This window comes from Ctenocephalides felis, unplaced genomic scaffold (genome assembly GCF_003426905.1).
Source record: "Ctenocephalides felis isolate EL2017-DRISC unplaced genomic scaffold, ASM342690v1 CF-g0.4_SCAFFOLD_03573, whole genome shotgun sequence".
Lineage (NCBI taxonomy): Eukaryota > Metazoa > Arthropoda > Insecta > Siphonaptera > Pulicidae > Ctenocephalides > Ctenocephalides felis.
Genome location: NW_020539727.1, coordinates 1286930 through 1314450, shown reverse-complemented (window position 1 = coordinate 1314450; position 27521 = coordinate 1286930). Strand labels below are relative to the sequence as shown.

Sequence of the window (27521 nt, the reverse complement as noted above, 5' to 3'; positions counted from 1 at the left end):
TTACAAGTAACAAATATACCAATCGAATGGAAAAACAGTGTCAAATACTTGGGTGTCACACTGGACCAAAAATTAACCTTCACAAAACACATTAAAAATAAATTAAGTAGTGCATACGGGGCAATGAACGCACTAAAATCACTACTACATCGAAACAGTGTTCTGAACTCAAAAAATAAGAGGACAATATATCTCACATTAATAAGACCGATAATCACCTATGCGGCACAAATTTGGGTCACTACATGTAAAAGTAATATTCATAAACTGCAAATATTACAAAATAAAGTATTACGATTAATACTAAATGAGCAGAGAGATCCAATTACGAAACACTACAAATCTAGTAAGTATCTTCATGAAAACTCCAACCTGCAACCTTTTAAAGAGACCATACTCAACATGACGGCGAAATTCTTCGAAAATTGCAAACACAGTCCAAATCCAATCATAAAAAGCCTAGGAAGAATCACACCAGACATGATATGGTATGGCAAATACGCTTTGCCAAACCACCTGATAGAGCAGTAGTATTTGGAAAAGATATAGTTACACTTATTCATAATAATATATTTTAGTTAGTATTAAGCTTTAGTGTTATCTTAGTTGTAAGTTATAATTGAACGAATAGTGTTTTTTTTGTTTTCCTTTTTTCACTTATTGTCAACATTATTGATATTGAAATGTAACTAGATTATTAAAATTTCCTTAAATACCATCCATAAATTGCAAAAATACCTATTAGGTAGTAATGCATAAAATATTATACTGGACTTTGTAACATATATTGATAGAAATATAAAATTTATCATCATCATCATCATCATCCTTGCGCCCCCCTTTCGAATGAAAAAAATATTGCGCCCCCTCCCCTTCTTATTTTTCTAACAATTTAATTTAAATATACTTAATATTACTGAAATTATGCCAAATAATACACAGTATTATAAAAAATATACATACAAACATAACTATTTATTATAAGAATTTTCTGTTTCACATAAGTAAGATCTTACAAATGGTAATAAAATTTCTAAAGCATTATTTGCCAAAGTAGGAAAATCGCCCTTTACTGGTAACCATAACTTAACAATATATTTTCGTCCTGAAACATCTGCTTCAATGGGCTATCATTAGATAAATCAATTATCATTTTCTGCTCTGCTGTTGAATGACCGAAATCATCATGTTTCTCAATGACAAATGGATTTCTAATCAATCCATTCGTATTTGGACGTTATTAGATAAAGTAATGCGAAAATTGGTTTCGTAGACTAGTCATATGACTGGTATAATAATAAGATCTTTACTTACTTCTATTTCATCAGTAACACAAGTAATTTTAAAAGTGGGAAACATGTTAAAGTTATAAAGTTATTTGATACATACATGATATACACTGTTCTAATTTTTTCATTAAAGCCGTAATCTTGTCTTTCTGAACAAAAGCACGAATTTGAGATCCTTGCATTGATTTAATTAAATCGCTAAGTCTTTGAAAAATATCAACTAAATACGCAAATTTTGCGAGGAACTTTGTGTCCTAAAACAAGATTGCTCCGTCTCTTTTGTTATCAGCAAGAAATATAGCAATTTCTTTTTTGAGCTCAAACACTCTTAGAAGTACTTTAAGTATTTTGCTGATTTGTTTTTGAGACTTACTCAGCATTTAAAAATAATATTTTTGAAACAGCTTTGCGCCCCCCCTGGAACTGTAAGGCGCCCCCCAAGGGGGGCGCGCCCCACAGGTTGGAAATCACTGAGTTAAGGCTTAAGTCATAGCTTGTGATCCTTAGGCATACTTACCTGGCGTGGGGGCTACCGTGATCAATAAGGCGGTTCCCCCAGGGCGAGGCCCTTCCATTGCACCTCGGTTGGGATGACCCCTGCGATTGTCCCTAATGTGGATAACTCGGGCGCGCAATTTTTGGTAGTCGGGACTGCGTACGCGCTGTCCCGGTAATAAACTCTCGAATTTCAATATAATAAAAATAGATCTTTCTTACTCGTGTATGTAGTACGTGTGCCTTCATAGAGGGGTTGTTTTCAATATTTCCTCTAATACTAAAATTCTTATTTTTAACTTCCTGTAGGAGAAGTTTATGTTTTCATCAGATATGCTAATTTAAAAATATAACTATCTGTAAGTGGAGTTCTGTCTTAAGGTAATTAAGGCATCGTGCCTTAAGGCAAATTGCTGGAACTTCCCGTACCGCAAATCAAAATTCGAGTAATTAAAAATAATCAATAATAATCAATAAAAGTTGATTAATGATTTGAAACTTTTAATAGACTTTCGAACCATATTCAATCATTCTATCTTAAATCATTTATTTTAAAGTATTTTGGAAATTCTGCACTTTTTTTCAAAGCAATCGTACTGCTTTAACTACATAAAGACGAAATATCGAAGCGCGTAAGCGCCGTGTCGGATAAATATTGGTACGGAACCCATGGGAATGTAAACAAAATTTATACTTATTGTTAAAATCTCTATAAAATATCTGATAATTCGCTTACTCAAAAACGGCATGAGCATTTTTTGCACCCTCTACTCCCACAAACTCGCACTAAAATGGCAGCGCGACCGCGCTTTGTACCTGTTCTAGAGACAAAATATCAATACGCGATAGCGCGCGAGCACTAAAACAATATAATATTTGCATTCATTATTAAAATTTATATAAAATAATTGATACTCTGATGTGCATATGTCTAATGTTCATTTTTGACCGCCAAATGGCTCATTTTTTTACTTTTTCCTCCATATTTCCAAAGTCGTTGGACCTGCCTTTCCAAAAATTTGAACAGTTCTTTATTTAGTAAATACAAATAAAATGTTTTTTGAATTATTCAAATCGGACGCTCCGTTCTCCTAAAAACTGAGTAACCGTTTTCGGCACTTTTTGCCCCGTATCTTCGGAACGGCTGGACCTGCTTTCGCCAAAAAATAATCAGCACGTCTCCTTACCAATACGAATCGAATGTTTTTTGAATTATTCAAGTCGGTTGATCCGTGTTCCCGAAATCGGCGACGAAAATTTGTACACACACACACATACACACACACCAAATGCTCAGAATGGTCATGAAAAAATGTTCAAAAGGTTTTGAAACGTAAAGATCTATAAAAATTTTCATTTTCGATTTTTTTGCGATTACTATGACTTGCTCTACGGGAAGTTAAAAAACTTAATCAAGCCGAGTTAAAATAAACGATCTCTTTCTCATAATTCTAAGAATTATATAAACGGAATTGTGAAATTGAAATTATTTATTTCAATTACTAGCTGACCCGACAGACTTCGTCCTTTCAAAAAAAAATCTACCAAATCGGTTCTGATTGCTCTGTTGATCTTTTAAGGTTCTGTCTAAAACCTCAAAGGATTTTATATGTGCCATCGTGCATTCATCCCAAACAATCAATTGATATTGCTGCAAAACCTTAGCCATTGCCGAGTTCTTCGAAATGTTGCAAGTTGGAATTTCATTGCTTTGCATATTTAATGGCAATTTTAGTGCTGAATGGGCTGTTCGACCACCTTCGAGTAAAGTTGCTTCGATTCCCGATGAAGCGAGTGCAAGTGCAATTTTGTTTTGTGAGCGAATTGTTGCTAATAGTAAAAAAATCAAGAAAGTTTTTCCTGTAGCACCAGGCGCATCTAAGAAGTAAATCCCCCAGTTCCATCATTTGTTACTTTCATAAGAATATCAAATACACACCTCTGTTGTTCATTCAACAGTGAAAGATTTGTTTCGATTAATTCTTTCAAATTGTTGAGATCATGCAGTTTTTCTCGATGCAACTCTTGGTTAAAAGCATTAGGCATTGGACGATTGGGCGCGGCCAGGCCTAAGTGAATTAATACTTTGTTTAACATCATCAAACACATGTCTTCAATTGAAATCAATGCTTCGTTGTAAATTTCTTTACTGATTTGCATATTTAGATTTCTCATTCTATTCCGTATTTGACACAAAATATCATCACACATATAATCTTTGTACTTGATCCACAAATCAATTTCAGCAGTCGTAAGTAAAAACATTCACCATGGCTTGGATGTACTGAATAAATTCGATCAATCGCATTGGTGGAATATACATCTGTGCATCCTGGTACTGGTTTTCCTTGTTTCCGTCGTATAAATCTTCTTGATTCCAAATATAATATTTTGGCATTTCATAATATAGCAGTGTTTGTGCAAAATTATCGTTTTGACATGTCTCAAAAAAACTTGTTAATGTAGTAGATGGTGGCTGAGCAGCTGTTTGACCTGCGTTCACTGCTGTAAAGTACACCTATTGCCCATTTTCTAAATGCACATCTAAGTGAATAACAGAAGGGTGTCTCTTATGAATTGGAAAAGAAAATATTCGCCAAATTGCTTCATTACTACTAATATAGCGGCCCATTTGGTATTGAGTAACTTCATCATTGAAATTCTCTGCAACAATACCAATTGACACATCGTAACTCAAAGCAGCTCGATTAAAACTTGCGCGATTATTAGTTGAATCCTAATTCTTTCATGTTCATTTTCGGTTGTCATGTTCTTGTGCAGTACGAATAGATCGGTAATTAGCTTGGTTTGTAGCATTTCGTGTTCTTCTACTTAAATTGCCTCGTCTTATAGGAGTATTATTGTGTCACAAGCAATAACTTTTTAATTATTGGTAGATAACAAAACACTACAAACAAAACAAAAGCACACTCAGTAGAGTATAACAGAAAATGCAAGAAAAACACCACCGGCAAGGGCGGCAAATGGACATTGACATTGATTGTTTTAATCTTATATGACTTGAAGTAAAATTCTTTAAAGCCATACCAATTTTATCGCCTGCCGAAAGTAAAACAAAAAAAAATAATATTGAGACGCCGACTACGATTATTTGTATTAGTTAGAAAAGGGCTGTTTTTAGGGTTTTCCCGACGATTATTCGATTTTTTCTCACCGTAAGAACCATCCTTGGACATAAACAAACATTTAAAAAAAAAGAATTGCCCAAATTGGTCCAGGCGTTGTTGAGTTATGCGCTTACCAACACATTTTGCGATCCATTTTTCCAAAAATCCAAGATAAGCAAAATTTAATATTTAAAAAAAATTATCTTTCCCAAAAAAATAATCGTTTCTTCACAAGCAAAATGTTTTTTAAATCATTCAAACCGGTTGCTCTGTTCTCTCAAAAACTGCAATTTTTTACACTTTTTATCTCAGAAATGCTAAACTTGTCTTTGCGAAAAACTAATTACCACTTCTCCCCATCATTACGAATTGAATGTTTTTTGAATCATTTAAATCGGATTCCGTTCTCTCAAAACCTCGATTTCTATTTTCTGCACTCTTTGCTCCGTAACTCCAAAACGGCTGGATCGACTTTTGCCGAAAACTAATCAGCACATCTCCTTATCAATAGAAATCGCATTTTTTTGAACCATTCAAATCGGTTGATCCGTGCGCCCGAAAACGTGGACAAAGAATTGTATCCATACATACATACAGGTCCAGGCGTTTCGAGATATATGGCTACATATGCCAAAAATGGCAGAGTTTGTGAGAAAAATCACCCGATTTCTATGATTGAAAAAACTTTCTGCTTGTGTTGATAAAACGATTGTTTTTGGGAAAATCAAAAATTATTTTTTTTGATTATCGAAAATAATTCGTATTTTCAAACTTTTATTCGATAGGTACGGTAAGTTCCAGCAATTTGCTTTAAGGCACGATGCCATACACTTCCAGTTTCTTTTTGAATTTAGATTTTCGTCTCCTTAAAAATGCCACTCACACCTAGTTTTAATACACAACTTTGTGAAATTAAAATTATATAATTAATATCATTATTATATAATTCTCATAGCCGCTATCAAACAATAAATTCATTATATTAGTTAAGCAAATGAAAATCAATTATTCCGTGATGTTTATGAATGATTATCATATATTATTAAACAGTTGAAGAAGAAATCGATGCATTTATGCGTCGTCAATGCGATTGCATAATATTAATATGCCAAATGATTATTAAAGTATGAAATTTAATAACAAATACAGAGAGTTAACATCTGTGAGATATCTGGCACTGAATTGCATAAGAATAAACTATTACGCATATCATAATGATGATGTGGCCATTATATAAATATTAGAGATTACTGCAACTAATGAAATGGAGAAATGTTTTCCTAGCGTTTTCTTCCGTAATCGTGTCTACTAAGCGAGCAATGATAGTAAAGGATTTCTTATGAAAGGTCATTTGTCCATGCAGAAGTGTTTCTATAACCACATTGATGAGATCTTTTCATCCGTACAAGTTTCTGTTGTCGTAGTATTAATTTTATAAAGCGAAATAAGTGTTTGTAGTTAAAGTAAAACATCCTAATAAGTAAACTGGTGGTGTGTATGGCATTGTGCCTTAAGGCTTATTGCTGGAACTTCCCGTACCGTAACGAAATGTTCGAGGAATATTAAATGTTTTCAGATAGATTATTATATTATAAATACTGTAACATTGTCTAATATTTATAAGACTTATATAAACTGAATTGCAAAGTTAAAATTATTTATTTAAAGTATTTAAGTGGGCTTTAGAACTTTAGCAAAATTAAAATCTGCATTATTTTTGATATACAAAAAAAATATTTTTTGAAAAAAATTTTTTTTAAATTTGAAACAAAAATTTTTTTTCAAAAGCAATTATTTTGTTAAAACAAGCAGAAAGTTGTTTGAATTATTCAAATCGGATGCTTAGTTCTCTCAAAAACTGCAATTTTTTGCACATTTATCACATTTAGGTAAGTTATTGTAGTCGTCCAAAAATCGAAATTGAAATTTTTTACATTTCTTCACGTTTTCAAGGTTTTTGAACATTTTGGCATACCTGAAGAAAAAACGAATGTGTGTGTGTATGTATGTATGAATACAATTTTTCGTCCACGTTTTCAGACGCGCTGATTAACCGATTTGAATGGTTCAAAAAACATTCGATTCCTACTGATAGGGAGATGTACTGATTAGTTTTTGGCAGAGGCAGGTCCAACAGTTAAGGAGATAAAGAGCAAATAGTGCCAAAGATTCAAAAATTATTTTACTTGTATTGTCGAAATGAAGAATTCATGAAATTTTTGGTAAGGCAGATCTAGCGGTTTCAGAGATACAGGGAAAAAAGTACAAAAATAGATATTAAGCGTTCATAAATGATCATTAGATATATGCACATCAAATTATCAGATATTTGATGAAATTTTTAAAAATGGGTACTAATTTTGTTACAATTTTGTTGGGTTCCATACCAAGATTGTTAATTGTTAGAGTTTACTTATATGGTTCAAGCTAATTTCAAAATCCTCAGAAATTTTTATTTTCAAAATTTTCAATAATATACAAAGTTTTATACTTCAAATATGAATTTTAAATTTATAATTCAGTTTGAAAATGTATGTATTTCAAATGCGTTATTCTAATCGTAAGAAATATTTTCTCAGATGGTTTTATTCGGCACCTCGGGCTCTTATTTTATGAACGATGAAATATATAGTGATTATCAAATATAAGGAAAGTGATTATAATTATCTATTTGAAAATGTATAAAACGATTGTTGTAAATCAATGATCCATAATTATTGATTACTGATTTTTTTCCTTGAATATTTAATTCTTATATGGAAAGTACCAGCAATTTGCCTTAAGGCACGATGCCATGCACCCCACTAGTTCCACTTTTAATCTCAAACGACTCAGAATGACTTTAAAGGTAAAAAAAACAAATTTGGAAATCCAGACTCCCTGACGAAGGCATAAACTTTTCCTTCGGGAAATTAATACTTTAGATCCCAATTCTCATGTTACTTTATTTTTTGTAGATTCTTTATTTATAGTTTACACGAATAATAATCATTGAACATCCCTGTTGCTCTCTATCGTAACAGAATAGCAAATTGATAATTATGCATTCGATATGTGTTACAGAAACATCTTGGTTGTTTAATGTACCTACTTGTGATGAAATTTGTTAAGTACTTACAGAATGTTTTGATACCATTCGAATAAATACGCAATACGTTTCATAGTTACGATTATGGTTAGAAGCAATGATTAATTAGGCTTAGTTTCAGGTTTCTCAAGACCTTAAGCTCACGCACTTAATAGGATTCTGTGATTGATTTCAAAATATAGTATTACAGTTAAAATAATAATTCCCACATTGATCCCACATTTAAGAATTAATATACCACAATTGTATTACATGAGAATATAATATTTATTTACCAATAATATGTACAATATTTTCAGTTCAGTTTTATGTAATTAGATCTTCTTACTTGATAACTTCCTGAAAAAGAAGTTTACATTTTCAACAAGAAATCGGATTTTCTAATTTTATGTTTTCTCGACGTTTCAAGCCATTCTGAATCGAATGAGACCAAATTTGGAAAAAGTATGTGTGAGCGTGTGCGGGAACAGATTTTTTGTCGTAAATCGACGTTTTCTCAAAAACGGCTGCATCGATTTCAAAAATTTAATGCCATTCGATGTATCTCGATGAGGTCTAGCGTTTATCAATTTGTGCGACGATCGGCTTAACCGTTTCTTGGTAAATAGCCGTAAAGTGAAAAATTTTTCGTCCACGTTTTAGCACGCAATTCTAAATCAATTTTGGAAATTCAAAAATCGTTCTAAAGATATTAGTTGACAATCGACCTGATTAGTTTTTGGTAAAGATCGGCCGGGCCATTTTATTGTAATAAAGTGTTAAAATTTTTTTTGACGATTTTAATGAATTGTTTTTGGTGATAGATGTCTTCTAGATCATACTAAAATATTACGTTCCTACGACAAGTCGTTTAATTTTAAAAATTCATCAAAGTTTGCGAAAATTATTATCGTTTCTTTGGCGTTTGTCAAAATTAGACTTTTCATCGACGTTTGCTCAAAAACGCCTGAAGCGATTTCATAAGTTTTTTAAATCATTCAAATCAGCTGATCCGCGCGCTCATCATTTAATCATTTAATTTGTCATAAAAGTTTTATCATCCTAGCGCCTTGAAGCCTTTAAAAACGATTAAAAGCTTACAAACTCTTTAACAGTTTGCCATTTCATTATAAACTTAGAATAATTAAATTGCATCACATTAGCTTAGAGTGTAGAGTTGTATTTATTATACAAATTATAAATTGCTAATTATAAATTCATATATCAGTAGTCATTAAATCTTCCATTGTATTATAGTTAAATACCAATGTCAAAATGTTTATGAAACATAAAAACGATTTGCGTTAATTAACTCCAGAAAAGGAAAGTTATTGATTTCAAATAATAGAAGGAATCTTGAAATTTTATTACACGATCACATAAATGATCGAAAAAGTCTTTGTTTATAAACGTACATAATCAGTTCTATCGAAATCGACAAAAAAGTATTTTATCAATCTCTTGGTCTATCGCAACCTTGACCAGCTTGGTATCAAGTCAAATGATATCAGATTTTCACTTGAGATCACATATGATCTCCAGTAACAACTTTCAGTGACATTGCTGCAATATACGTAGTTCTGAGTTGCATGACTTGCTATGTTTTCATTCAAAGAAATGTACTTTTTTGTAAATTTTTAAAATAACTAATTGCCCAGCGTAATTAATATCAAAAATGATGAATTTCTGATATGCATATCGAGTTGGCAGAAAGTTTAATTTTATTTTATATGGTTTCAATTCGTCCTCAAAATTTTGAAAAGAGCTTTACGCGGCAAAGATTTACTATGTATTAAAATAAAAACGCTAATATAAAACGATAATATAAATATTCACTTATTAACTTTCCGTTGGGAAAGTTATCGTAATCGTTCAAAAATCGAAATTAAATTTTTCTGCATAACCTTACATTTCGGAGGTTTCAACATTTTGGCATACCTTAGAAAAAATGGATGCGTGTGTGTGTGTGTGTGTGTATGTATGCATGAATACAATTTTGTATATACAATGAATATATAAAATATATTTTTATATAAGCCATTTAGAATAATTATTAAAGCATACAATTACTACTGATGGAGAGATGTGCTGAGAAAGGCAGGTCCAGCCATTTCGAAGATAGGGAGCAAAGAGTGCAAAAAATAAAATCAAGTTTTTGAGAACGCCGAGCATCCGATTGCACTGATTAAAAAAAATTCAATTTGTAATGATAGGGAGAAGCAGTAATTAGTTTTTGTGGCAAAGACAGGTCCACCCGTTTCGGAGATGGAGCTCAACTGTGAAAATATGGAGCTAACTGTGAAAAATATGGCAGTTTATGAGAGAACTAATCATCCGAATTGAATGATTCAAAAACTTTCTGTTTCTGTTGACAAAACGATTGCTTTTGGGAAAAGAAAATAATTTTTTTTTATTTTAAAATTTATATATTTATTTAATTTTCTTTTTAACTTCCCGAAGGAGAAGTTTATGTTCTTATCAAAAAATCCGATTCCCTAATTTTATATTTTCTCGACGTTTCAAGCCATTCCGAATTGAATGAGACCAAATTTTGAAAAAGTATGTATGTGTCGATTTTATGTAAATCGACGTTTTCTCAAAAACGGCTGGACCGATTTCAAAAATTTAAAAGCCATTCGATGTATCTCGATAAGGACTCGCGTTTATCAATTTTGCGCGACGATCAGCCAAACCGTATTTAGCCCGCAATTTGAATCAATTTTAAAAATTTAAATTTTGAAGGATATTCACTGGGAATCGACCTTATTAGTTTTTGGGAAAGATCGGTTAGGCCGTTTTCTTGTAATAGAGTGTTAAAAGAAAATTTCCGATGCTTTTTATTAATTTTTTTCTGACGGTAGGTACCATAGTCTTATAGTCCATACTTAAATATTACGGTTCTTCGACATGTCGTTTAATTTTAAAAATTCGTCAAAGTTTGCAAAAATTAGTGTCGTTTTTTTGGCGTTTGTTAAAATTAGAACTTCCATCGACATTTTCTCAAAAACGGCTAGACCGATTTCAAAAATTTAAAAGCCAATTGATGTATTTCGTTGTGGATTATCTTATCTCAGTTTTGTGCGACGATCGGCTGAGTCGTTTCTCTGTAAATAGCACAAAAGTAAAAAATTTTTAGTCCACGTTTTAGCTCTCAATTCTGAATCAATTTTAGAAAATAAAAAACTGTTCGAACGATATTAGTTAGGAACGATTCTGATTATTTTTAGGTAAAAATCCACCGGGCCGTTTTCTGGTTATCTGTTGCAGAAAAAAAATTGACGATTTTTATGAAACTTTTTTGGCGATGGATATCATAGTCTTATAGAACATACTAAAATATTGCGGCCCTACGACAAATACTTTAATGTTAAAAATTCATCTAAGTTTGAGAAAATATTATAGTCAAAATTTGTGACAAATTCGCTTTTGTGATGTGATGAGTCAAACATTATCAATTAATTAAAATTTATAATAATAATATCAAACTTAGGGCATACAAGCACGTGTCTGTACAATATAAAATATAATTATTGGAAATCGCAATGTTTAGATTTATTTAATAGCGATAACTTTATTTTCAATATACATAGTTGAAAATTTGATCTAAATATTTAAATCTCAATTTCGTTTAATTAAGTCATTTCTTATACGTTTTGGGAAGTTGACGCCTTAAGGCTAAATACCACTTTCAACTGGTTAATTTTCAAAAAATAGTGTTTTCAATATCAAAAATAATTTGGATTTTAATTTTAATTCTAGTTTAAATTCTGAAGCTCACTTATATACTTGAAATAAATAATTTTAACTTTACAGTACAGTTCATGTAATTCTTAGAATATGAGATAAGAACACCCCTTCATCAAGTTCATCATTTACTTTCCATGTAAACTTATATGAACGTCGTCATCCAATTTGTAAGTGCTTATACTTTGTCTATAAAATACGAACAATGAAAGTTACAGTATTTATAATAATACATTTAAAAACATATCATATTCTCGAATATTTTATGGTACGGAAAGTTCCAGAAATTTGCCTTAAGGCACGAACCGTACACCGTTCAGTTCATCTAGTATTTATATCTAAACTGATATAATTTTTCTTGAGTCGGATATAAAAGATCATCACCTACATCAATATACAATATTCGTGAAATCAATTCGTGAACTCTTTCAATAGGTCATTCACTTTCAGGTGGCGTCAATCACTCGACCAGTTTTTTTATCATCTTTGAATGACTGTCGGAAGTAAGACGGTTACATGGATTCATTTATTAAACGTTTGTTATTGTTTATTGCTTTTTGTGTGTCATCACTAGTGGCCGCGAAAAGATCGATAAAAATCAATAATAATCGATAATGGATATTTCAACACTATTTCATTTAATAGGAAGAATAGTAAATATAGATAGATGGCTAAATTCAACCAATAACTAGTTGGTATTGATATTTTGCCTTGAGGCAAGTTACATGAACATTACGATATGTGTTAATAATCGACTTAATCAATAAAATATACATTAATTTATAAGAGATTGAAAATATTTCGGGTGGATTTATCACACATCATTGAGAATATGAGAATGAACAAACACTCTATCATTATACCTTGTAAATCGTTTAATTTTAATTTTAACAAGCGTCAAAAAAACTACTCATTTTCTCAAACTTTGATGCATTTTTAAAATTAAACTACATGTCGTAAGGCCGTAATATTTCAGTAAGTTCTATAAGACCATGATATATATCGCCAAAAAAGTTCCATAAAAAAAATCGTCTTAATTTTTTTTCAACAGTAAATTACAAGAAAACAGTTTGGTAGATTTTCACCTAAAACTAATCAGTATCATTCCCAACTAATATCTTTCGAACAGTTTTTGATATTTTTGAATCGATTCAGTAGTATTATATTTTTATATATTTTATCAATTTACAAAGAAAAGTCTTGGTAGATCGTCTCACAAAACTGATAAATTATAGTCTTCATTGAGATACATCAAATGGCTTTTAAATTTCTGAAATCGGTTTAAGCGTTTTTGAGAAAACGTCGATGAAAGGTCTAATTTTTACAAATGCCAAAAAAGGATACTAATTTTTGCAAACTTTTGAAGAATTATTAAAATTAAATAAAAAATATTAAAAACGACTTGTCTTAGGGCCGTAATATTTTAGTATTGTCTATAAGATTTTGGTATCTACCGCAAAAAAATCATAACTAGTTGGTTTAGTATTTAGCCTTGAGGCAAGTTACATGAACTTCCCCATATGTATAAATAGTCGATTTAATCAATACAAATAAATTAATTTATGAGTGATTAAAAGTATTCCGAGTGGATTCATTACACATAATTGAAAACATACGAACACTCCATCGTTATACCAAGTGGATCGTCTAATTTTAATTTTAACAAACGTCAAAAAAACTACTCATATTTTCCCAAACTTTGATGGATTTTTAAATTTAAACTACTGGTCGTGAGGCCGTAATATTTTAGTATGTTCTATAAGACCAGGAAATATATCGACAAAAAAAAGTTCCATAAAAATCTGCTTAATTTTTTTTTCAACAGTTAATTACAAGAAAACGGCTCGATAGATTTTTAACTAAAACTAATCAGTATCATTCCGAAATTATATCTTTCGAACAGTTTTTCATTTTTGAAAATCTATTCGGTAATATAAGCTTAAACGTGGACGAAAAGTTTAATACTTTTTTCCAAATTACAAAGAAATGGCTGGGCCGATCGCTGCACAAAACTGAGAAAAAAGAGTCCACATCAAAATACATCGATTGGCTTTTAAATTTTTGAAATCGGTTCAGGCGTTTTTGAGCAATCGTCGATGAAAGTTATAATTTTGACAAACGCTAAAAAAACAACACTAATTTTTGCAAACTTTGAAAATTAAACGAGTTGTCGTAGGACCGTAATATTCTAGTATGATTTATAAGACTATGGTATCTACCGTCAAAAAAAAATTCATGAAAATCATCGAAAAAGGATTTTTTAACACCCTATTACAAGAAACCGGCCCGGCCGATCTTTACCAAAAACTAATCAGGTCGATTCCCAACCAATATGTTTCGTACAAATTTCGAATTTTCATATCGATTCAGAATTGCGGGCTAAAACGTGGACGAAAGATTTTTCACTTTTCTGCGATTTACAAGGAAACAACAAGGAAATCGGCTCGGCCGATCGTCGCACAAAACTGATAAACGCTATTCCTCGTCGAGATACATTTGCTCACATACACGCACACACATACTTTTTCCAAATTTGGTATCATTCGATTCAGAATGGCTTGAAACGTCGAGAAAACATAAAATTAGCGAATCGGATATTTTGATGTAAACATAAGCTTCACCTTCGAGAAGTTAAATAGTAATTGATGCAAAATTATGCCGCAAGGGGCTATTTTCACTTGGAAACATTATTTTCCATATTTTCAAGTAAAATCTAAATCACTGCTACCTAATATAAGGCTGTCCAAAGCGGATATCGAACCTGGACCTAGAGCAGCTCATTCATATCAAATAATTAATATTTCTTCTATGTTTTATCTTTTTATCTTCATAATCGATTTTGACAGTATTTATTGACAACGTTCCACTCACTACATATTATATCATTCAAACATTATATAATTTAACTAATTAATCCATTAAGTCATTGGTTATTGGTTTTTATGTGAAAATTATGCACTGACATCGACTTCCACCAATAAATTACGAAATAAAAATGAAAGTGTTACAATATCCGCGCCATTTTTAGTGTATTTGAATTATATAACTTTTGTAATACTAAACTACATATGAAAATTAGCTATTAAGAAGTGACTTTTGTGTATCATCTAAATAAATAGGTAGAATTAATGTGCACATAATTAGTCATGAAAGAAAAATATAGTAATTTTTATTTTTTCACCTTACTGAGTAATTGTTATGTAATAAATATGAGTTTGAGAAATATTTAACTAGTGGTGTATGGCATCGCGTCTTAAGGCAAATTGCTGGAACTTCCCGTTCCGTAACAAAATGTTCGAGGAATATTAAATGTTTCCGAACAAGATTATTATAAATACTGTAACATTGTCTAATATTTATAAGAATTATATAAACTAAATTGCAAAGTTGAAATTTTTTATTTAAAGTATATAAGTCAGATTTAGAACATTAGCAAGAATTAAAATTAAAATCATCAACATATGCAGAAAGTTTTTTGAATCATTCAAATCGAATGCTTAATTCTCTCAAAACAGCAATTTTTTGTACATTTAGCTCCATATCTTTAAAATGGTTCGACCTGCCTTTGCCAAAAACTAATCACCACTACGTCACATTTGAACCATTCAAATCGGTTGATCCGTGTGCCCGAAAACGTGAAAGAAAAAATGCGGACACACAACACACACATCAATTTTTTCTGAGGTATGCCAAAATGTTCAGAAACCTTCAAAACGTCTAAAAATGCAAAAAATTTTAATTTCGATTTTTGGAAAATTACAATAACTTACCCTACGGGAAGTTAATAATATAAAAACTTGTCGATGTCCACGTTATTTTTACTATATATTGATTCGCATATATTATTATTTTTTTCTGAATTAGCTAGCAAGTTTCGGAATAGTAAGATATCGGAAAATCGATGAAAGATAAAATCAAAACGCTATTATTTCGCTAATTTTATTGTCTAATTTTTTAGGAAAACATTTTAGTAATATTCATTCGATTTTTGTTAAATCTTGAAAGCTGAAACAGATATGACATCAGATCTTGCAGAAAAAGAGTGCATTTTTTGTGCATATCTTGAGCGAGTAATTAATCGATCTACACATAAAATACACTAAAACATTTTCGTCCTCCAAATTTAAAAAATGTCCACTTACCGTGCCTCCAGCCGTGCAGATCTATCCATGGTGCGTCACCAAACGGATGCAGACCACCTGCCCATGGTCCATCAAACGCACTCGAACTCGATGGTCCAAATAATGAAGCAGATATCATTGGTGTCCATGATAATAAACCAGCCAGGCACAAGAAACACAACTGTTGAAGAGCAATAAAAATCAATATAGTTACATTATAGAAACAAAATATTTCCAAACTTTTTCAAGTGGGGTTTGGGTCGACCCGAAAAAAATCAATGTAGTAGATATTTATTATTTATGAATTAAATCAAACAAACAAATTTTGAACAATATTGGTGCAATTGAAATCATATAATCAATCTCAATTGCTATTTCAACATAAATTGTTAGGGGGAAGTCCCCTAGTGGCGGAAACCTAAGGTTATTTATAAATAAATAAAAAAATATTTTACGAAATGTTTATTAAATTAGGATTTATGTTAGATAACAAAGGTAGAAATCAAACTAAATTAACAAACCCGCAATCTTTGCTAAAATATAATTAATACTATCAATCAAACTTTGGTATCAAAAAATATGATTTTAAACAGTATCACATATGTAGCCATCTCCACACTTTGGAATGCCTGCACATGTGTCTTTGACGAATATTCTTAGATATTGAAAAAAAGGTGGACCACATCTATGCTCTCAGCTGGTGCATTCATCATAAGCTTTTCATTCTTTGACTAGGAAATACGAAAATCGGGGGTATGTAGTGAACGTTAGCACTCATACAGAACAAAATTAAACTAGTGGGGTGGGTGGCATCGTGCCTTAAGGCAAATTGCTGGAACTTCCCGTACCATAATGAAATGTTCGAGGATTACTGAATGTTTTCAAATAGATTATTATAAATATTGTAACATTGTCTAATATTTATAAATATTATATAAACTGAATTGCAGAGTTGAAATTATTTGTAAAGTATAATAGAACTATAGTCAAAATTAAAAATAAATATTTTCGATATACAAAAAACTAAAAAAAAAAAAAAAAGACAAATTTTTTTTTCAAAATCGATTATTTTGTTAAGACAAGCAGAAAGTTCTTTGAATCATTTAAATCGGACGCTTAGTTCTCTCAAAAACTGCCATTTTTCACATATTTAGCTCCGTATCTTCAAAATGGCTGGGCCTACCTTTGCCAAAAACTAATAAACTAATCGGATACTCCGTTCTCTCAAAAATACGATTTCTATTTTCTGCACTCTTTGCTCCGTATCTCCGAAACGGCTGGACCTGCCTTTGCCAAAAACTAATCAGCTCTTTTCCCTATCAATAGGAATCGGATGTTTTTTGAACCATTCAAATCGGTTGATCCGTGCGCCCTAAAACGTGACTGGAAATTTGTATCCACACATACATACACACACACACACATCCATTTTTTCTGAGGTATGCCAAAACGTTCAGAAACCTTCAAAACGTCGAGAAATGTAAAAATTTTCAATTCCGATTTTCGGCCCATTACAATAACTTACCCTACGGGAAGTTAATAATTGGAATAAATTACGTGAATTCTCACAAGAAATATCAATATGTTTACTGTCCGGCACTAAGGGACGACTTATTGTCCGATGCTAAGGGACAGACATTTTTGTTCATTTGGTGGAACCTACTAAAATTGGTTGAAAGATCTAATAATATTCTACCATTTTACTGATAACAATCAAGTACAACTTTTATCTTTGCATACCACTCAAATGTAAATGCATAAATATGCTAGAATTATTCCCATTGATATTTAGGTGACGCCGTGATTTGCGTCTAAAACAGGAAAGGGTTGCTGTCGCAGTGGCCGCGTTCGTCACAGGCGAGTCTTGGCGCATGATCCTGTACCTGTGTGCCCCCCATGCCCCTTTCATTTGTATTTTGAAATGAACAGATTTATACTCGCTTAAATAGTACGTGCTAAATAGAGTGTCCGGTGCTTGGTGCCGTCCGGCGTTACGGGACTTTTCCCTATCCTATATATTTGCTAATATGATAATCACAAACACTTAAGGCATATTGCTGGAAGTGTCCGTACCGTAACGAAATGATCGAGGAATATTAAATGTATTCATAATAGATTATTATAAATACTGTAACATTATCTAATATTTATAAGAATTATATAAATCGAATTGTAAAGTCAAAATTATTTATTTAAAGTATATAAGTAAGCTTTAGAACTTTAGCCAGAATTAAATTTAAAATCTGAATGATTTTTCAATAATATTTTTCAATTTTTTGTGTAATACAAAAAAAAAATGGAAAAAAAATGTTTGAAATAAAAATATATTTTTTACAAAAACAATTGTTTTGCCATTCAAATCGGATACTTCATTCTCTCAAAAACTCAGTTTCTATTTTCTGCACTCTTTGCTCAGTATCTTCGTAACGGCTGGACCTGCGTTCGCCAAAAACTAATCAGCACATCTTCTTATCAATAGGAATCGATTGCTTTTTGATCTTTCCAAATCGGTTCATCCATGCGGCCGAAATCGTCGACGAAAAATTGTCTCCACGCATACATTCATACACGCACACATATCTATTTTTCATTACATTTTTAACTTCCCGAAGGAGAAGTTTATGTTTTCATCAAAAAATCCGAATCGCTAATATTATGTTTTCTCGACGTTTCAAGCCATTCTGAATCGAATGAGACCAAATTTGGAAAAAGTATGTGTGTGTGTGTGTGAACAGATTTTTTGCCGTAAATCGACGTTTTCTTCAAAACGGCTGGACCGATTTCAAAAATTTAAAAGCCATTTGATGTATGTCGATGAGGACTATCGTCCCTGAGTTTTGTGCGGCGATCGGCCGGGCCATTTCTTTGTAAATTGCAGAAAAGTGAAAAAATTTTCGTCCACGTTTTAGCCCGCAATTCTGAATCGATTCTGAAAATTCAAAAACCATTCGATAGATATTGGTTGGGAATCGTGCTGATTAGTTTTTGGTGAAGATCGGCCGGGCCGTTTGCTTTAATAACGTTTTAAAAAAAAAAATTTCGACGATTTTTATGATTTTTTTTTTGATGGTAGATACCATAGTTTTCTAAGTCATACTAAAATATTACGGCCCTACGACAACTCGTTCAGCTTTAAAAATTCGTCAAAGTTTGCAAAAATTGATATAGTTTTTTTGACAGTTGTCAAAATTAGACTTTTGATCGACGTTTTCTCAAAAGTGCCTGAACCGATTTCAGAAATTTAAAAGCCATTTGATGTATTTCGGTGAGGACTATCGTTTGTCAGTTTTGTGCGACGATCTGCCAAGCCGTTTCTTTGTAATTTGAAAAAAAGTGTTAAACTTTTCGTCCACATTTAAGCTCATCCTACCGAACCGATTTTAAAAAATCAAAAACTGTTCGAAAAATATTAGTTGGGAATGATACTGATTAGTTTTAGGTGAAAATCTACCGAGCCGTTTTCTTGAAATTAACTGTTGAAAAAAAAATTTAAGCCGATTTTTATGGAATTTTTTTTAGTGATATATACGATGGTCTTATAGAACTTACTGAAATATTACGGCCTTACGACAAATAGTTTGATTTTAAAAAATCATCAAAGTTTAAGAAAATTAGTAGCTCTTTTGACATTTGTTAAAATTAAAATTAGACTATTTACTTGGTATAATGATAGAGTACTTGGTCTTGAACATAATAAACCATTAGAGTCCTGAAAACTGGTTGAATTATAAAAATTATTGATTTTTGAAAATTTGCTTTTAGAAAATACTTATTTAAAATTTAGAAAATATAGAGTCAAAGTGTTCGTTCGTTTTCAATTATGAGTAATAAATCTACTCGGATTACTTTATTGATTAAGTCGATTATTTAAATATATCGGGAAGTTCATGTAACTTGCCTCAAGGCTAAATACCAAACCAACTAGTTATTTTCGATTTTCGGCTCATTACTATAACTTACCTTATGGGAAGTTAATAATAAAAACATTTTTTTACACTATTTGCAATTGATAACTATCAAGTAGTATTCTATTCAACTTAAGATTATTCATTTTCAAAAAAAAAAGTTTGCTTTACCAAGAAAATTCGATTTGCTAATTTTACGTATTATCCACATTTCAAGTCAATCTGAATCGTTTAAGACCAAAATTAGAAAAATTATTTATTATAACGACGTTTCCACCAAAACAACTGCACTGATTTCATGTGTGCTCTTATGTGTGAGCGTGTGTGCGGATACAAATATTCGTTGACGATTTCGGAAACACTTATCAACTGATTTAAATATTCCAAAAAACATTCGATTCATATTAGTTGGACGACGTGCTGATTAGTTTTTGACAAAATCAGGTCCAGCCGTTTCAAAGATACGGGGCAAAAATGCCAAAAATGGTAATTACGTTTTAAGAGAACAGAGTATCCAACTTGAATGATTTAAAAAACATTTTATGTCTATTGACGAGTCGAAAAACCAATTAAATTTTTCCGAAGGCAGATTCAGCGGTTTCAGAGATCCAAAAAAAAAAGCGAAAAAATGCCATTTGTCGGACAAATTGATTATTAGACATATTCACATTAAATTATCAGATATTTTCCGTACCAATGTTTATCCGTTATGCTGCGACGCGGCGCCTACGCGCTTCGATATTGCGACTCTAAAATAGCTACGCAGCGCGATTTCTTTGAAAAAAAAATAAGAATTTTCAAAAAATTGCAAGTTATAAATAAAATTAATTTTTCAGAAAAGTAAAACTGTTTTAAAAATTTCATAGTTCCTAGAAGTCTATTTTCTCAGTTCTTAAAAAATTGTTAAGCTTTTTAAAAGACGGTGCGCCAGCAATTTGCCTCAATGCACCATTAGTTGTCAAATGTTTCACAAAAAATCCTAAACAATTTTGACAATTTAAAATCCGTTTGTAAGATAGTTGGGAATAGTGCTAGTTAAGTTCTAGTTTTAGTATAGATCTGCCACACTGTTATTGTATTGTATACAATTAGTCAACTAGTGGTGCATGGCATCGTGCCTCAAGGCAAATTTCTGAAACTTCCCGTACCAATGATTAAAATTGTTGAAAAAGAATCAATTTTTTAAGACTTAAAAAAAAGATTTTTGAAAATTTTAAAATTTTGACAAAAAATTACTCTTTTGAAAGAGTTTTTTATACTTTGAAATATTTTGGAAATTTTGCAATTTTTTTAAAGCAATCGCGATACGTTAGTTGCGTAGAAACGAAATGTGCAAGCGCGTGGGCGCCGCGTTGCAGCGTAACATATTATATACATTGGTACGGAACCCATATATAGAAGTATAAACAAAATTTGTTCTTATCATTAATATCTGATAATTTAATGTGCATATGTCTAATGATCTTTTTTTCCCCCAAATTGCACTTTTTTTAGTTTTTTTGATTGGATCTCCGAAACCGGTAGACTTGCTTTCACAAAAATTTCACCAGTTCTTCATTTTATCAATACAAATAAAATGTTGTTCGGATAATTCAAATCGGACCCTCCGTTTTATCAAAAATTAAATCACCATTTTGGCCCACTTTTTTCCTCGTATCTTCGGAACGGCTGAACCTGCCTTTGCCAAAAACTAATCAGCTCGTCTCTTTATTAAAATGAATCGAACGTTTTTAGAATCATTCAAATCGGCTCTCAAAATTGTGGACAAAATTTGTATCCGCACATAAATACACACACATGCACGCACACACATACATCCAATTTTCTAAGGTATGCCAAAATGTTTAGAAACTTCTGTAAAGTAAAGATATATAAAAAATTTCATCTTCGATTTTCTTGCGATTACTATAACTTATCCTTCGGGAAGTTTATAATAACTGAAACTTTTTTGATGATTTTGACAAAACTTTGTTCAACGACAGAGATCATAGGCATAATTAATTATAGAAATTCATGAAAATATAGAATAATGAACGCGCTTCGCCATTAACGCACTTAAAAATATTTTTTCAGCAAAGTGAAATGTCTTAAATGAATTGAATTAAGTTAATAATATTATAGCTATTCCGGGATAGTTTGGAAATCGGATGAATTAAGATCAGGTGACAAACGTGAAAACTTTATTCTCGATTTTTATTTTTATATAAATCGTAAAATCTGAACGCCTTTTTATTTAGCTTTTTTTATTTCACGGAAGAAATTTTCAAATGCTTTTCAAAAAAAAATGTGTGTGCTACTTTTCTACACGAAACTTGAACAAAAACATCAATGTACTCTAAAACACCATTAAGAACCACAAAACATCTAATCATGAAGTCGAGCTTACCATTTTCATGAACATTTTACTGAATGGAAAACCTTAAACCACAAAACTTATATTACGACTATCAACTAAGAACTGTAACATGGGATAAGCATCATCTAGTATTTATATCGAAATTAACTCTGCACCTCTTGGTTCTTGGAATCCGAGTTCTATAGTCTTCTATTTTGTAAAAGTGCCATCCGACCGGAATCGTGACAATTAGCTCCTTACTAATTACGTATGGAATTATCCACGTGCCGTGCAATTTATAAGAATTATATATATATATATATATATATATATATATATATACTAGCTATCCTGCCACGTTTCGCTGTGGCACATTTTGATTGAATGGTTGAGAGATTAGAAATAAAGCAAAGAATAAATTTCATAAAAGTTTAGTTTTTCAATATTTTAGAATACAAAATATTCTTTGTCTTTTTTGTTTTTCCGATAATATGTGAAAAGCGCAGTCAAAAGAGTTCTTTTTCGCGATTGCCAAATATGTGAGTAATAAAAAGTAGATAAAAACAATTCTAAATGCAGATTATATATCGTGCTAAAATTTAAGCTCAATCGGTGCAGAACTTTCTGAGTTTTTTGAGCAAATAAAAACTATCATAACATTTATATAGATACTAGATGACCCTACAGGCGTTGTCCTGTAACCACGCCTACAAATTAAGACCAAATTGTTTACTATCCTATACTATGCTTTATAATATTATATTTAATTTCCTTCCATTTCTTAGCATAAGCTATATACATATTGGAAACTGCTGTTTTTTATCAGTATAAGAAATACAGAAAGAATTCATTTAGTATCTACTGTAAAAGAACAATATCACCTTTGTTATTTCCAACCAATATAATTACTTCAATAATTTATGTAATATATAATAGTCTATATGTATAAACAGTGCTGGATTTACAGTAGGGGCAATCGGAGCTACTGCCCAGGGCGGCAAATTTTGGGAGGCGGCAAAATTTGGATAGTGAGAAAAAAAATTTATACAAGGTAATCAACTTTTTTTAACAGCATTTTTTATTTCAAGAAATATAATTAACAAAACATAATATGATTGCAATGCAAAATTTGGATTAAAATAAACGATAACTAAAATTTAGTATAATATTTTGCCTTGCCTCCCTCTCCGTACGTAAATTATCAAATTGGTTAATAAATTATCAAATTTGACAATTTGGCTAATATAAAGATCCTAAAACAAGCTGAAAGTTTAGGAAAAATATGTTCTTCAGTTCTCGAGCCCACTTATAATGACGTATTTGTGCACTTCCAAGCTTATAGCGTCGAAAAAAAAGTTTAAACTAGTGACTCATGGCATTGTGCCTTGAGACAAATTACTGAAACATTCCGTACAGAAAATTACATTTTATAAAGAGATTTAAATTTTATTAAAAAATGAAAAAAAAAGACTTCTAAAACACATTTTTTGTATTTGGAAATTTTTCGAAAATTATGAACTTTTTGCGAAGAAGAGAACAAATATTGAAACTCAATTATCATTTTTCGTAATTGCCTGTACCAAAAGCTAATCAGCACGTCTCCCCATCAATACAAATCTAATATTTTTTATTTATTCAAGTCGATTTTGAGAACACGGATCAACCGATTTATGATTCAATTCCTATTGATAAGGAGACGTGCCGATTACTTATTGGTCAAGGCAGGTCCAACTGTTTTGAAGATACGGGCCAAAATGCCAAAAATGATAATTAAGTTTTTGAGAAAAAAGCGTCCAATAACATTCAAAAAAGTTTACAGAATAAATAACTGCTTAAATTTTTAGGGGGCAGGTTTAGCGGTTTCGATGATCCAATAAAAAAAATTGAAAAAGAAACATTTGGCAGACAAAAGCTATCATAAGACATATGCACATTAAATTATCAGATATTTTAAAGATATTATAATAATAAGTATAAATTTTGTTTACATTTATATAGTATCCGTTAGACTGCAACGCGGCGCTTACGCGCTTCTATATTTTGTCCCTCGCAGCTGAAGCAGCGCGATTGCTTTAAATAAAAGTTAGAAAGTTCGTAATATTTCAGGGATGGGCGGCATTTTTGTCAGTGCCCCGGGGCGCCAAATTTCTAAATCCGGCCCTGTGTATAAATTTTATAATCGCGTACCCTATATTAGTTGCTTTTTGAAAATTACAATTTCTAAATTATATTTTTTTTGCTAATAATTTAATAAACATTACTACTTTAGTTAAAATCTTAGTTGAATTATTTTGTAAAATCTAGTTCATAAGGCACTGTTCAAACTAGATGAAACAAATGAAATTTTGACACATGAAACAAAATTCTTTCAATCAATAATATTGTAGATATTAAATTTTTCTCATTCATAACTATGAATATAGATATTATATACTAATATTGTCCAGGCTCAATTAAACTAAAATCAAATTTCAAGTGAATTGACATATTTGGCAGATGTATCAAAATATTTTCAATGTCAAACAATGAAAGGTGTTTTTTTGTATATTTTTCCATTTATTTTTATAATCGAACTATATTTAACTTCCCGTAGGGCAAGTTATAGTAATCGCAAAAAATCGAAAATGAAATTTTTTGCATTTCTCGACGTTTCAAAGGTTTCTGAATATTTTGGCATACCTTAGAAAAAATGGATGTATGTGTGTGTGTGTGTGTGTGTATGTGCGTGTATGCGTGTGTGTTCGGATACAAATTTTTGTCGACGATTTCGGGAACACGGATCAACCGATTTGAATAATTCAAAAAAACATTAGATTCGTATTGATAAGGAGACGTGCTGATTAGTTTTTGGCGAAAGCAGGTCTAGCCGTTCCACAGATACGGGGCAAAAAAAGCCGAAAACGGTAACTCAGTTTTTAAGAGAACGGAATGTCCGACTTTAATAATTCAAAAAACATTTTCATTGTATTGATAAGATGAAGAATTGATCAAATTTTCATGAGAGCAGGTCTAGCGGTTTCGGAGGTCTAACGAAAAAAGTGAAAAAAATGCCATTTGTCGGTCAAAAATAATCATTAGACATATGCACATCAAATTATCAGATATTTTATAGAGATTTTAACAACAAGTATAAATTTTGTTTACATTCCTATGGGTTCCGTACCAATGTTTATCCGTTAGACGGCGACGCGGCGCTTACGAGCTTTATATTTTGTCTCTATGCAGTTAAAGCAGTACGATTGCTTTGAAAAAAAGCTCAAATCTTCTAAAATATGTCAAAATAAAGAAAATATTTTATTTTTCAAAAAAAAAATTTGTTTCTTTTTCTTCTTTTCGTTTTCTTTTTTTTTTTCAAAAAAAAGTAATTTTTTGTCCAATTTATAGTTTCTCAAAAATCTTATTTTTTCGAAGTAAAATTTTTTCACACGATGCCTTAATTGCCTTAAGACAGAATTCCACTTACAGCTAGTTCTATACTTCAAACAATCCTAAAAAAATCCCTTAACAACTACAGAAAGGTTTATCAAAATCCGAATAATCGTTTAGGAGAATAATCCTTTCCTACATAATTGCAGAAGAATTTTATATATAAGATATAAAGTAGAGCGGGGTTAAAGGTCTGCGGGTAAAAAGGTCCACCACCGATATCTTACAAACAAGTAAAGTTAGGATTTTTAACAACAATATTTGAAAATAGAGGAAAGAATATTTATAATCAGCCAACCAGCCTTATTAATGTTTGAAAATCCATAACAAAAGTATTTCCTTTGTATGTCAGTTTTTTTGGTTTTGAGCACTGTTGTTTATTTACAAAACCACAATATAATTTTCAAGTTTGCGTTATTTAATTACTTTATAAGAAGGACCAACTGAACCTTTACCCTGACAAAAGTGTAAACAATAAAAAATAAAAAAGTTAAATAATTTGAAAAAAGCGATTTTGCAAAATATAACTCAAATAAATATTTATTCCAACAAATACTACACCAAGGTTATATACAGTATTATCTCTACAAAAAATACTAATAAAATAATAGAAATTCATATTTTGCTTTGGTTGAACAATGTTGCTATTATTTCGTAAAATCCCTTTAAAATTAACATTGGGACTATTTTCCCCGTGGCCTCTCATTTTACGCAGCCTATGGGGTAAAATGGACCGGGTTACAAGTTTTTGAAAAAGAGCAAAAATAACATATTTTTGGAATGATGAATTAGCTAGGAGTTTTATGGAACATAGTCAGATATTTATTTTATTTATTCATTTGTTCATTCATAAGCAAGCCGTAATCAATAATAATAGATATTATTCCAGGCTCTTGTCAAGCTTATCCATAGTTCATAGTTGTTTATGTTATTTATTATTTATGTTGTTTGTTGTTTATGTTATTTGTTGTGATATAATTGGTTTGGTTTTCACAATATATTTTTTCGAAGTCAAATTGGACTTTTGTGCCTCGCCCTACCTTATTATAACATATATTATATATATATATATATATACAGTCGGAACCAAATTTTTGATGGGTGGGCTCGTTTTTTTTTTTTAGATAGACAGAGATATTAGCCCATATAATTTTTTGAAATTGATGGGTGGGCTGAGACCCCCATCAAAATTCATGGGTGGGCTCAAACCCACGCGGTTCCGACGCCACTGTATATATATATATATATATATATATATATATATACTAGCTGGCCCGGCAAACGTTATTTTGCTTATTTTAAACAATTTCTAGAGAATCAAATAAATTAACACTTTTAGTGTATAAGGATATGTTGTTTGAATGCTATATACAATGAGGTATTAGGGACATTTTAAAATGTCTCTTTGATCGATACCAAATTTAATAATATAACCTAGAAAATGTTTTATAAATATGAATGATTATATAATTATACAAATGAGATCTTTCAGAGCACCGTGTTTGAAAAAATATGATTTGCAAAAAAAGAGTGCTAAAACGCCAAAAAATGCATTTTCATATTAACATTTCAAAAATGTTGATATTTTGAGTTTCCAGTAACACTTGCGGCCCGCTTAATAACGTTTTTGTGTATAAATAAAACTACGAACAACACTACTTACTACAATTTAATCATAATTAGATAATATTCACGTAAAACATTCTATTAAACGTAATCGATCATATTATTATATTGTCTAGGTAATTGAAGATCGTCTGTTAAAAACGTTTGACATATGTCAAATTTATTTGACGTGTTATAGCCACCGTCCATTGTTTTATTTAAATTACGCTTCTACAAAAATTTTCAAATAAAAAATATAAAGTTTCTGATACTGATTAGCACGAATTTTTCAAGACTAAGACTGGCCAAATCGATATAGCCGTTTTCGAGTTTTATCGGATCATTTTATCGAGAGCTCCATTTTTATATATAAGATATATATATATATATATATATATATATATAT

At 31.0% G+C, this 27521-nt stretch overlaps 1 non-coding gene across 1 annotated transcript; it reads left to right on the top strand.

Annotated features, from left to right (window-relative positions):
- Positions 1-1798: 1798 nt before the first annotated feature.
- On the top strand, positions 1799-1960 carry LOC113389864. Its single transcript, XR_003368289.1, has one exon. It is a non-coding gene; the product is annotated as a U1 spliceosomal RNA (small nuclear RNA).
- Positions 1961-27521: the final 25561 nt, after the last annotated feature.